Source organism: Oncorhynchus mykiss, chromosome 12 (assembly GCF_013265735.2).
Source record: "Oncorhynchus mykiss isolate Arlee chromosome 12, USDA_OmykA_1.1, whole genome shotgun sequence".
NCBI lineage: Eukaryota > Metazoa > Chordata > Actinopteri > Salmoniformes > Salmonidae > Oncorhynchus > Oncorhynchus mykiss.
In genome coordinates, this window is record NC_048576.1 from 21,505,089 (window position 1) to 21,518,254 (window position 13,166).

The 13,166-nt window shown below is 40.9% G+C and overlaps 1 pseudogene; it reads left to right on the forward strand.

Moving 5' to 3' along the window:
* The first annotated feature begins 5,400 nt into the window (after positions 1-5,400).
* Positions 5,401-11,728, forward strand: LOC110536816 (annotated as a pseudogene).
* The last annotated feature ends 1,438 nt before the right edge of the window (positions 11,729-13,166 follow it).

A 13,166-nucleotide genomic window follows, 5' to 3' on the forward strand; every position in this document is an offset into this window, starting at 1 on the left:
CATAATTGCAACAGGGTTTTCTAATGATCAATTAGCCTTTTTAAAACGATTAACTTGGATTAGCTAACACAACGTGCCATTGGAACACAGGAGGGATGGTTGCTGATATTGGGCCTCTGTACGCCTATGTAGATATTCCATAAAGAAATCAGCTGTTTCCAGCTACAATAGTCATTTACAACATTAACAATGTCTACACTGTATTTCTGATGAATTGTATGTTATTTTAATGGACAACAAATGTGCTTTTCTTTCAAAAACAAGTGACCCCAAACTTTTGAATGGTAGTGTGTATATATGTATGTGTATGTGTGTATATATATACAGTGCCTTGCGAAAGTATTCGGCCCCCTTGAACTTTGCGACCTTTTGCCACATTTCAGGCTTCAAACATAAAGATATAAAACTGTATTTTTTTGTGAAGAATCAAGAATAGAATGGCCAAGTCAAAGTCCAGACCTGAATCCAATCGAGAATCTGTGGAAAGAACTGAAAACTGCTGTTCACAAATGCTCTCCATCCAACCTCACTGAGCTCGAGCTGTTTTGCAAGGAGGAATGGGAAAAAATGTCAGTCTCTCGATGTGCAAAACTGATAGAGACATACCCCAAGCGACTTACAGCTGTAATCGCAGCAAAAGGTGGCGCTACAAAGTATTAACTTAAGGGGGCTGAATAATTTTGCACACCCAATTTTTCAGTTTTTGATTTGTTAAAAAAGTTTGAAATATCCAATAAATGTCGTTCCACTTCATGATTGTGTCCCACTTGTTGTTGATTCTTCACAAAAAAATACAGTTTTATATCTTTATGTTTGAAGCCTGAAATGTGGCAAAAAGTCGCAAAGTTCAAGGGGGCCGAATACTTTCGCAAGGCACTGTATTTAGCCCAGTGCTTTCTGTGGTGTTGGGGCAGCCAGCAGAAAACACGAAGCGTAGGGGTTGGTAATGTTCTCTAGTCGCACTGTGATTGGCTCAGTGTTCTGTCACTCATGAGGGCACTACGTCACCGCAAAATCTACGGGGAGAGCTCCAAAATTCAAGCCCCTTGGGTGCTGCCATAGAGTTACATTAGAAATGCCCATCCATGAATGCTTAGTCATTGACCACTGATAAAATCACATATCTACAGTAGCTTTGATTGGACTGATCGTGTCAACATCATAGTTTGAAAATCTTAGCTAGCAAGCTGTCAGTCATCATCATGAATCAAGTCGACAATCAACTTGCAAATCCTTTTCAGTCCTTGTCATATGAAGAGAAAGTATAGATAAAACATGCCGGTGCTCATCGGCCATTGAACATAAACATTACACAACAAGTTGGAAATCGCAAATTCAACAATGGGTGGTTTGGAAGGAATCAGTGGCTAACTCCAAGCATCGTAAAGCAATCACTAGCAGCACAATTCAGTGGAGTGGATGTGTGGTCCAAGTCTGAGTTTTAAGGGTCTCTTTTCCAAGCTTTAAAGGATAAACATTCAACATTGGCCATTCTGTCAATCCAGCATGACTTCTGCCACTTTCAAAGCAAATGGAAACTTGGAACTGGGAAATCTCAGACTTCAGTGAGTTCAAGACAAGTGTGAATTCCAAGTTGGGAACTCTGTCCTTTTTCAAGAGCTCCTACCTGAAGATCACAAACGTCATGATTCAACCTTATTGTTCCCAGTTGTCTTGAAATCACCATAAATCCACAGAATGCCAGACTTCGATGACAATGCATGATGACAACATTTGCCCTAGAAGGACCACCGCGCCACCTTCCTGTTCAAGTGAGCACAGCACAACAAGGTGAGTCCAATAATGTATTGTATGCTGCTGCATAAATAATGTAATTTGCCAGGGAGATATGTAGACTGTAGCTAAGAAATGAATACAAAGTGTATGTTGTGTAGTAAACTGTTAGTAGCCCATATGACTCATCCAAATAATTTGATCCCTTTTCCCCTACTGTTCTGACTTGGTGGTGCACATGTAGCATATAGCCTGTTTTAGAGAAATGTCATCATAAAATATTGTAAAACCTTTCTTTGTCTGCTTTTTTAAATTAATTAATTAAAACTTTATTTAACAAGGCAAGTCAGTTAAGAACAAGTTCTTATTTACAATGACGGCCTACCAAAAGGCTTCCTGCAGGGACGGGGGCCTGGAATAAAAAATAAATAAAATATAAATATAGGACAAAACACACATCACAACAAGAGAGACAACACAGGACTACATAACGAGAGACCTAAGATAACAACATAGCCAGGCAGAGACACATGACCACAGCATGTTAGCAACACAACGTAACAACATGGTAGCAACACAACATGGTAGCAGCACAAAACAAGGAACAAACATTATTGGGCACGGACAACAGCACAAAGGGAAAGAAGGTAGAGACAACAATACATCACACAAAGCAGCCACAACTGTCAGTAAGAGTATGCCCCCTTTATTTATCCTACGGTTCGGACTTGGTGTACAGGGAGAATACAGTAAGAACGATCCATGTTCTGAATTCTGTCACTGTACATTTCAAAAGTGCTGAACAAATAGTTATATTGACTACATCCGTCCTAGCTCGCTCATTAATGTCTTAATCATGTCTTAATGTCTCGTTATCCCCTTATGCCATAGTTTGTACCCCTTATGCCATAGTTTGTACATCTTAATTGTCAGTAGAAACCACATTTGTTTAACGTAAGTTAGCCATATCAGCTATGTTTTTTTAAAAGGCAGTAAATGAGGCTGAATTAACTGTTTCACTGCCAGACCAGGCTCCTCTGATGGCCATGTGTAGCAGTGGTAAGGTGTTGGGATTGCTGTTGGGACAGCATTATGTAGGCCCTAACAGTTTGTGGACACCGTTTGTCATCGCTATAGTCCAATTAATGTATTGTTTAGTGTTGTGTAGTGGCTTTGCTGGCATGCCCCACCAAGATTTACATGCTAAAATCGCCACTGCAGCTGTATGACCCAGTGTGGTTGCATAAATCTAGCATGAGATTTAAATGGAGTTCTTATGGCTCAAATAAAATAAAATGTATTCATATAGCCCTTCTTACATCAGCTGATTTTTAAAAAAATTACCTTTATTTAACTAGGCAAGTCAGTTAAGAACAAATTCTTATTTTCAATGACGGCCTAGGAACAATAGGTTAAGTGTCTGTTCAGGGGCAGAACAACAGATTTGTACCTTGTCAGCTCAGGGGTTTGAACTTGCAACCTTCCAGTTACTAGGTCAACGCGCTAACCACTAGGCTACCCTGCCACTAAGCTACTTTGATATCTCAAAGTGCTGTACATAAACCCGGCTTAAAACCCCAAACAGCAAGCAATGCAGGTGTAGAAGCACGGTGGCTAGGAAAAACTCCCTAGAAAGGCAAAAACCTAGGAAGAAACCTATAGAGGAACCAGACTATGAGGGGTGGCCAGTCCACTTCTGGCTGTGCCGGGTGGAGATTATAACAGAACATGGCCAAGCTGTTCAAATGTTCATAAATGACCAGCATGGTCAAATAATAATAATAATAATAATAATATCACAGTAGTTGTCAAGGGTGCAGCAAGTCAGCACCTCAGGAGTAAATGTCAGTTGGCTTTTCATAGCCGATCATTAAGAGTATCTCTACCGCTCCTGCTATCTCTAGAGAGTTGAAAACAGCAGGTCTGGGACAGGTAGCACGTCCGGTGAACAGGTCAGGGTTCCATAGCCGCAGGCAGAACAATTGAAACTGGAGCAGCAGCATGGCCAGGTGGACTGGGGCCAGCAAGGAGTCATCATGCCAGGTAGTCCTGAGGCATGGTCCTAGGGCTCAGGTCCTCCGAGAGAGAGAAAGAAAGAGAGAATTAGAGAGAGCATACTTAAATTCACACAGGACACCAGATAAGACAGGAGAAGTACTCCAGATTTAACAAACTGACCCTAGCCCCACGACACAAACTACTGCAGCATAAATACTGGAGGCTGAGACAGGAGGGGTCAGGAGACACTGTGGCCCCGTCCGCTGATACCCCCGGACAGGGCCAAACAGGAAGGATATAACCCCACCCACTTTGCCAAAGCACAGCCCCCACACCACTAGTGGGATATCTTCAACCACCAACGTACCATCCTGAGACAAGGCCGAGTATAGCCCACGAAAATCTCCGCCACGGCACAACCCAAGGGGGGGCGCCAACCCAGTCAGGAAGATCACGTCAGTGACTCAACCCACTCAAGTGTCGCACTCCTCCTAGGGACGGCATGAAAGAGCACTAGTAAGCCAGTGACTCAGCCCCTGTAATAGGGTTAGAGGCAGAGAATCCCAGTGGAGAGAGGGGAACTGGCCAGGCAGAGACAGCAAGGGCGGTTCATTGCTCCAGAGCCTTTCCGTTCACCTTCACACTCCTGGGCCAGACTACACTCAATCATATGACCCACTGAAGAGATGAGTCTTCAGTAAAGACTTAAAGGTTGAGACCGAGTCTGTGTCTCTCACATGGGTAGGCAGGCCATTCCATAAAACTTTAGCTCTATAGGAGAAAGCCCTGCCTCCAGCTGTTTGCTTAGAAATTCTAGGGACAATTAGGAGGCCTGCGTCTTGTGACCGTAGCGTACGTGTAGGTATGTATGGCAGGACCAAATCGGAAAGATAGGTAGGAGCAAGCCCATGTAATGCTTTATAGGTTAGCAGTAAAACCTTGAAATCAGCCCTTGCCTTAACAGGAAGCCAGTGTAGGGAGGCTAGCACTGGAGTAATATGATAAAAAAAATGTGGTTCCAGTCAGGATTCTAGCAGCCGTATTTAGCACCAACTGAAGTTTATTTAGTGCTTTATCCGGGTAGCCGGAAAGTAGAGCATTGCAGTATTCTAACCTAGAAGTAACAAAAGCATGGATTAATTTTTCTGCATCATTTTTGGACAGAAAGTTTCTGAATTTTGCAATGTTACGTAGATGGAAAAAAGCTGTCCTTGAAACAGTCTTGATATGTTCGTCAAAAGAGAGATCAGGGTCCAGAGTAACGCTGAGGTCCTTCACAGTTTTATTTGAGACGACTGTACAACCATCAAGATTAATTGTCAGATTCAACAGAAGATCTCTTTGATTCTTGGGACCTAGAACAAGCATCTCTGTTTTGTCCAAGTTTAAAAGTAGAACGTTTGCAGCCATCCACTTCCTTATGTCTGAAACACAGGCTTCTAGTGAGGGCAATTTTGGGGCTTCACCATGTTTCATTGAAATGTACAGTTGTGTGTCATCTGCATAGCAGTGAAAGTTAACATTATGTTTTCAAATGACATCCCCAAGAGGTCAAATATATAGTGAAAACAATAGTGGTCCTAAAATGGAACCTTGAGGAACACCGAAATGTACAGCTGATTTGTCAGAGGATCATTGTACCAGAAACTTAGAACCTATCACTGACCATGGATGAAGGTGTACTACAAGATCAAGCATTTTCTGGAGAGTGTTACAACGGTGAAAGAACTGGCTAACATGAAATAAGACTTAGCAAAATGCAAAGCGAATTTTGCCAAGGCTGAGGCGAGGAAGAAGGTGATTGAGGAAAAGACGGTATCTCTTCTGCAAGAGAAGAATGACTTGCAACTCCAAGTAGCATCTTTGAGTGAGCCTTTCTCATAGAACACAATCATTAGCTGAGGCACATTTCAAAATGTTTTAAAGATACCGTTGCATCAATTCATTGATATTGTGTCATTAAATAAACTGTACATGTACTCTTGTTACGACAGCAGGAATCTGAGAATCTCACAGATGCTGAGGAGAGATGTGAGGGACTATTCAAGAGTATGATCCAGCTTGAGGCCAAACTCAAAGAGACAACGGAGAGACTGGAGGATGAGGAGGAAATTAATGTTGAGCTGACTACCAAGAAGAAGAAGCTGGAGGATGAGTGCTCCGAGCTCAAGAAAGACATTGATGACTTAGAGCTCACTCTGGCTAAAGTGGAGAAGAAGAAACATGGAACAGAAAACAAGGTATGACATAATATATTATATTGTTTCATTGTAAATTTAACCTGCTTATGTGAATGGAATGATGAAAATTACATTTTGATTTGGTATCAACACAGTTCGACTCTCGTTCACTTTAACCTGGTTAAAAATCTGACAGAGGAGATGGCCTCTCAAGATGAGAGCATTGGCAAGCTAACCAATGAGAAAAAGCCCTCCAAGAGGCACATCCGCAGACCCTGGTGGATCTCCAGGCAGAGGACGACAAAGTTAACACTGACTATAAATCCAAGACCAAGCTTGAGCATCAAGTGGATGATGTGAGTTTAGATTTTGATCAAATAACTGTAATAAAACCGTCTCAGAATTACATTTAACAAATATGTTCTCTAATTGTATAGCTTGAGGGTTTTCTGGAGCAAGAGAAGAAGCTCCACATGGAAATTGAGAGAGCCTAGAGGAAGCTTGAGGGTGACCTAAAACTGGCCCAGGAATCCATAATGGATCTAGAGAATGACAAGCAGCAGTCAGAAGAGAAGATCAAAAAATGACATGGACTGCAATTTAATAAATAATCTACTGTATCAACATATACTTTTTATTATGATTCAGACTTAACTGTCAACATTGCCTATGTCTATAACAGGAAGGAATTTGAAACAAGACAGCTTCTAAGCAAGATTGCTCATCTTCAATCTTTGGGGTCTCAGCTACAGAAGAAAATCAAGGCGTTCTAGGTGTGAAGTATGCAGTTTAGAATGTATTTATTTTCATTCATAATTTATATATGTGTGAAAGGTGGACTCAATTGCATTAACCTTTTCATCTTAGGCCTGTATTGAGGAACTGGAAGAAGAGATTGAGGATGTGCTGCCCACGCTAAGGTTGAAAAGCAGAGAGCTGATCTTTCCAGGGAACCTGAAAAGATCGGTGAGAGGTTTGAAGAGGCTGGTGGTGCAACTGCTGCTCAAATTGAGATGAACAAGAAGCGTGAGGATGAGTTCCAGATGCTGCGTTGGGACTTTGAGGAATCCACCCTGAAGCATGAAGATACCGCTGCTGCTCTCCACAAGAAGCAGGCTGACAGCGTAGCAGAGCTGGGAGAGCAGATGTACAACCTTCAGAGCATCAAGCAGAAGCTTGAGAAGGAGAAGAATGAATACAAAATGGAGATTGATGATCTCGCATGTTACAGTGTCATAGAGGCCACCAATTAATATGAATGTAATTTCAATCAAGAGCGATGTGCATTTACACCAGGTGAATATAGCCAGCAGCTTGAATAGAAATAAGCTGACCAGAGGGAAGCAGACACACTCAGCCGATTGAGGAGGTGAAGAGACACATTGAGGAGGTGAAGGTAAAAGGACCTGTTATTACAAACAATCAATTCATACATTTTCATTTGTAACTTTATCATAACCAATTACTTGTTTTTCATTCTTAAAGGCTAAACCCTAGCCCATTGTTTGTAATCAGCCAGCCATGACTGTGATATGCTGAGGGAGCAGTTTGAGGATGAACAGGAGGCCAAGGCTGTGCTGCAGTGTGTAATGTCCAAGGCCAACAGTGAGGTAGCTCAGTGGAGAACCAATTATGACACTGATGCAATCCAGCGTACTGAAGAGCTCGAGGTGGCAAAGTGTGTTCAAAAGTAACAACTAATACAGTATGTACCTCTTTTTCTGATATTTGTTCTCAGTTTCTCATTGCATAAATGTCATGTTAAAAAGGAAAAAGCTTGCCACCCATCTGCAGGAGGCTGAGGAACAAATTGAAGCTCTGTACTCCAAGTGCGCTTCTCTGGAGAAGACCAAACAGAGACTCCGGTGAGAGGTAGAGGACCTCATGGTTGATGTGGAGAGCGCTAATGCCATGGCTGCCAACCTTGATAAGAAGCAGAGGAACTTTGACAAGCTAGAAAGGGAGAAAGCATATCAATAAAAAGAGATGAGTGTAATGAGATACAATGACAGATAATTATATTTCTTGATCATAATAGTGTAAGTTAGTCACATTGTAAATTTTTGCAGGTTCTGGCAGAGTGGAAACAGGAGTATAAGGAAGTACAGACAGAGCTGGAGTGATCTCAGGAAGAGATTCTCTCTATGAGCAGGCTCTGGATCAGCTGGAGACCCTGAAATGTGAGAACAAGAACTTGCAGTATAGTGGTTCAATTAATGTTCAGGCAAGAGAGCAATTAGCCAAAGAAATCTGTAAAACAGTTCACACATCACATATTTAGAGGAAGTTTTAAAAGCAGAAGTTGAATGACATTAATGCTGTTATAACCCCAGCCTTTTGGACCATTCTGGACGATTCCACTTAATGTAGTATTCACCCTTTTCTAACTGCTAATAAATCCAGAAATGTATGGAGCCACATATAATTTGAAAAAGCATAAATGTAAGATTAAATATTAGCCTTTAAAACGTTCCTAGGTCCATCCTACACACAATAATGTACAAGTTATACTTTAAAAAATGTAATCCAAAATAAACGTTTCCTCCGTAGACATCCAGATATATTTTTTATTGAGATATTCTTTCTCTTTCCCCAATAGATCAACAGTGTCAAACATAGCAACACCAAAAGGTTCAGGATTGGGTGAATAGCTCCGATTTGACAGAAATGTATGTGTGTATGTCACAATTCTGGGTGTTGTTGGCCTGCTTCCTTTTTAGTAGCTAGCTAGCTAAACATTGATATTCAAGAAGGCATGTGTAAATGATAACAGGGATGTTTTATACTGTTATAGCTTGAATCCGTGTGATTTCAATTGTGTAAAGATCAGAGGCGTCATGCCAGTAAAGGGCACCAGTGCGCGTGTCCCCTCAGATTTGTCTGTTTTTTCAGACGTTAAATTAATTAAAATGTTTAATTAACTGGATTTTTAATCCCACTTTTTATCATAATTATTTATAATAAGATCTGTCAGCTGTATTTTGTGGAGGGGGCACATTGACTGGACCAGACAAAGAGCACCCAAAACCCTATTCTACCTATTAGGTGGTTCATTCCAAGGTGCACCACACAGCAAATGCTAGGCAAGACGCTAGATACTCTAGTGCATGCAGACAGTATCGTCAGTGGAGGAGGAGAGAGTGTCGAGTGACACACAGCGTTTTAATAAAGTTAGAGTGGTTTGTCTGACTATTTTAGCTGGCATCCCTGCTAGCATTGTTGCTTTAGAAAATACAAAAATTGCTTTAATTCTTGGGTTATGACACTATATGCCAGTGTGGCAGTTGTACTAAACTCCAAAGGCAAAAGTTCTTAAAGAATAAATGTGCATCATTAATTTAAATTGAACAGGTAAAAAGGTATAGTTAGATAAATAAAATAAAATGTTTGACATGGCATTATGATTATGGCTCCAGATTACAGGAAGTATGTTTCAGGTGTTTGAAAAATGCAAAATTCTACGACCTAAAGACTTATCCCAAAAACTATTTTTTTTCTCCAAAATGTAGGTGGTACAGGGGGTTATAGCAAGTTTTAATGTGTCTAGTTGAATCAATATTTTTGACCAAAATGCCTTTGTCACACCCTGACCAGAGTTTACTTTGTATATTTCTATGTTTTGGTTGGTCAGGGTGTGAGCTGAGTGGGCATTCTATGTTACATGTCTAGTTTGTCTAGTTCTATGTTTGGCCTGATATGGTTCTCAATCAGAGGCAGGTATTCGTCATTGTCTCTGATTGGGAACCATATTTAGGTAGCCTGTTTGGTGTTGGGGTTTTGTGGGTGATTGTCCTTAGTGTCCTTGTTCCTGTCTATGCGTTAGTTTACACAAGTATAGGCTGTTTCGGTTTGTTACGTTTGTTTTTGTTGTGTTTAGTGTGTTTTTTTTCATTAAACATGAATCGCAATCGACACGCTGCATTTTGGTCCGACTCGCCTTCTCACCAAGAAAACCGTGACACTTTCTATGTATCTGCAGAGAAGATCTCAGACCAGACTGAACAGATAAGAGAAACTGGAAAGAGCATTCATGAGCCAGAAAAGGCCAAGAATACTGCAGAGCCTGAAAAGGCAGAGATCCAGACTACTCTGGAGGAAGCTGAGGTTAGGAGTTATATGCATGAATAGGCCCAGTAAGCTTAGTCAAAAAAATTATATAATTTGTTTGTAATACATAGGAACATGATAAATCCAAGATTCCTCGTTTCCAGCTGGAGCTCAACCAGGACAAGGGTGAAGTCGACAGAAAGCTTGCAAAAGAGGATGAGGAGATGGCTCAGATCAAGAGGAACAGCCAGATGGTGATTAACCCATGCAGAGCAATCTGGACCATGAGAGTCAAGAAGAAGATGGAGGGAGACCTCAATGAGATTGAGATTCAGATGAGTCATGCCAACCACCAAGCTGCTGAGGCCCAGAAACAGCAAAGGTACTTCCAGGGACAACTCAAAGACAAGGTAAGCTTTTTGATCAACATTTGTTTACAAAGTCAATCACTTAATGACTTCCCCACGTTTCAAATCATATTGGTCACATACGTGATTAACAGATGTTATTGTGGGTGTTGCGAAATGCTTGTGCTTCTAGCGCCAAGACAGCAGCCTCTGATTGTTCCATAACATCTTTATTATTAGGATGCCAAACTGCACCTTGATGAAGCAATCAGAGGACAGGATGACATGAAGGAGCAGGCAGCCATGGTGGAGCGCAGGAATGCCCTGATGTTCGCTGAGATTGAGGAGCTGAGGGCTGCTCTGGAGCAGACAGAGGCCACCAAGTGGCAAAGCAAGAGCTGGTGGATGCCAGTGAACAGATTGGACTGCTGCTCTCAGGTAGTAATTTAATTTATACCTTTTGTTGACGTTTTATCCTAATTTTGATGAACTTGTTCTTTACATCATTTGTCTTGAAGACAATTCTTCTGAGCACCAAGAAAAAGCTTGCGGTTACTTGGTTTCAGGTCCAAGGTGAGGTGGAAGACACTGTTCACGAAGTCAGAAATGCAGAGGAGAAGGCTAAGGCCATCACTGATGGGAGTCAAATTAAATATGTATTAGTTAACTAAAACTTTTCTATTAACAAATGTCACAAACCAAGCTGCATTGATGAGCTGAAGAAGCAGGACACCAGCACTCACCTGGAGAGGATGAAGAATAACCTGAAGGTAACAGTCAAGGACCTGCAGGTCTGTCCGGGTGGGAAGTTAATGATTTAATTATTGATAACAGGCGCTAACATTTGGAAGGGGATAGCTATACAGTATATGTACATAATGAGCAGAATTCTAATCAAAATATCAATTCCTAAATCAAAGTGCGTGAACTGGAGTCTTGCCTGGTAGGTGGAGCAGATACTATTAAAAGTGTAAAGGTGTCTGCAAATGTGAGGAGAGTGAAGGAGCTCACCTACCAGGTAAATTAATTGTCTGTGTTGAACAAATGGCTAGAAAATGATTTGACTCTCAGCATCTAAAATAAAACCAATGTCACACATACCTCAAACTGAGGACAAGAAGAATGTTACCAGGCGGTAGGACTTGGTGGACAAGCTGCAGTTGAAGGGTAAGGCCTACAAGAGGCAGGCTGAGGAAGCGGTAAGTCACTTAAAAGCAAATTGATCTCCAATTATTCTACAAAACATGGTAAACCTGAACTGTACCACCCTTAGCCTTCTAATTACAACTTTCAGGAAGAACAAGCCACTCACCTGGCAAAGTTCAGGAAGGTGCAGCATGGACTGGAGGAAGCTAAGGAGCGTGCTGACATCAGAGTCCCAGCTGAGAGCCAATAGTTGTGACTCTGGAAAGGTAATTTTGACACTACATTCTGTTTAATGGAAAGGTTCCTATTTTACATTTTATTCCATTATCCAAAGACGAGTGAGCAAGGAACAAGTTCCTGATGCCTTTCTGTGTTTCATATAATATGAAAGTCAATGTGAAAGTGTATTAAACCGTTAATTCCACCAGTATTATTCGTTTTGCATGAAACTCCCTCTTAACATCCCAAGGGGTTTATTTCCATTTGTGGAAATTAATCTGGTTGTTTGTATGATTAATTTGTATGTTTCCAGGAAACAAAAGCTGAATAAAGTAGTGTTCATCAACTATGCTACTGAAGTCTTCTCAAAACTGCTCATACAATGATTGTCATTGTGAAAGTTTGTGCATTGATTAAAATTAAACACTCTGCAGTTGTTAATTCTTTAACTGAAATGAATGTATTTCTAAATATATTTTCAACCAAAAATAGTTATACATGCATTTGACCTACCTTGCCCTCAGGAATTGATTCATCACGCTTGACTGAAGCACCAAAAAACAATGGGAATCCTAAATGTGATAACATAACAGAATCACAATATAACATATCAATTCATGCAATATCAATTTGACAAAAAGGCAATAATGACATACATAAAATGACGATTCTGATGTGGCCTACGTACAGTTTCAGTGGACACTGGGCAAAATCATCTCAACTCATGTGTAGGTCTACCAATGTCCAGACACTCATGCATCTACTCAAGACATTCAAAAAGTGTATTTTGCTAGTCACTTCCCTGACCAAGGCCCTTCTCCCCTAATTATTCAGTTTGGCCCGGGAGGCCAGCTCTAGGAAGAGTCTTGGTGGTTCCAAACATCTTCCATTTAAGAATGATGGAGGCCACTGTTTTCTTGGGGACCTTCAAAAAATATTTTGTTAACCTTCCCCAGGTCTGTACCTCGACACAATCCTGTCTCAGAGCTCTACAGACAATTCCTTCGACTTCATGGCTTTTGCTCTGACATGCACGGTCAACTGTGACACCTTATATAAACAGGTGTGTGCCTATCTAAATCATGCCCAATCAACTGAATTTACCACAGGTGGACTCCAATAAGGTGTAGAAACATCTCAGATGATCAATGGAAACAGGATGCACCTGAGCTCAATTTCGAGTCTCATGGCAAAGGATTTGAATACTTATGTAAATGTATTTCTGTTTCTTTAAAAAAAAAAAAGTGCAAACATTTCTAAAAACCTTGAGTTGTCATAATGGGTATTGTGTAGATTTATGAGAAATGTTTAATTGAATGAATTTTAGAATAAGGCTGTGAGGTAACAAAATGTGAAAATGTCGACGTTTCTTTATGCTTTCTGAATGCACTGTACTGTCAGCAACAAACCTATTCACCATACCTAAAATATTATCTGGCCTAGTCACAATGTAAACTAAACTTATTGTGAGTTGCAAGCTTGCTGTACTGGACTA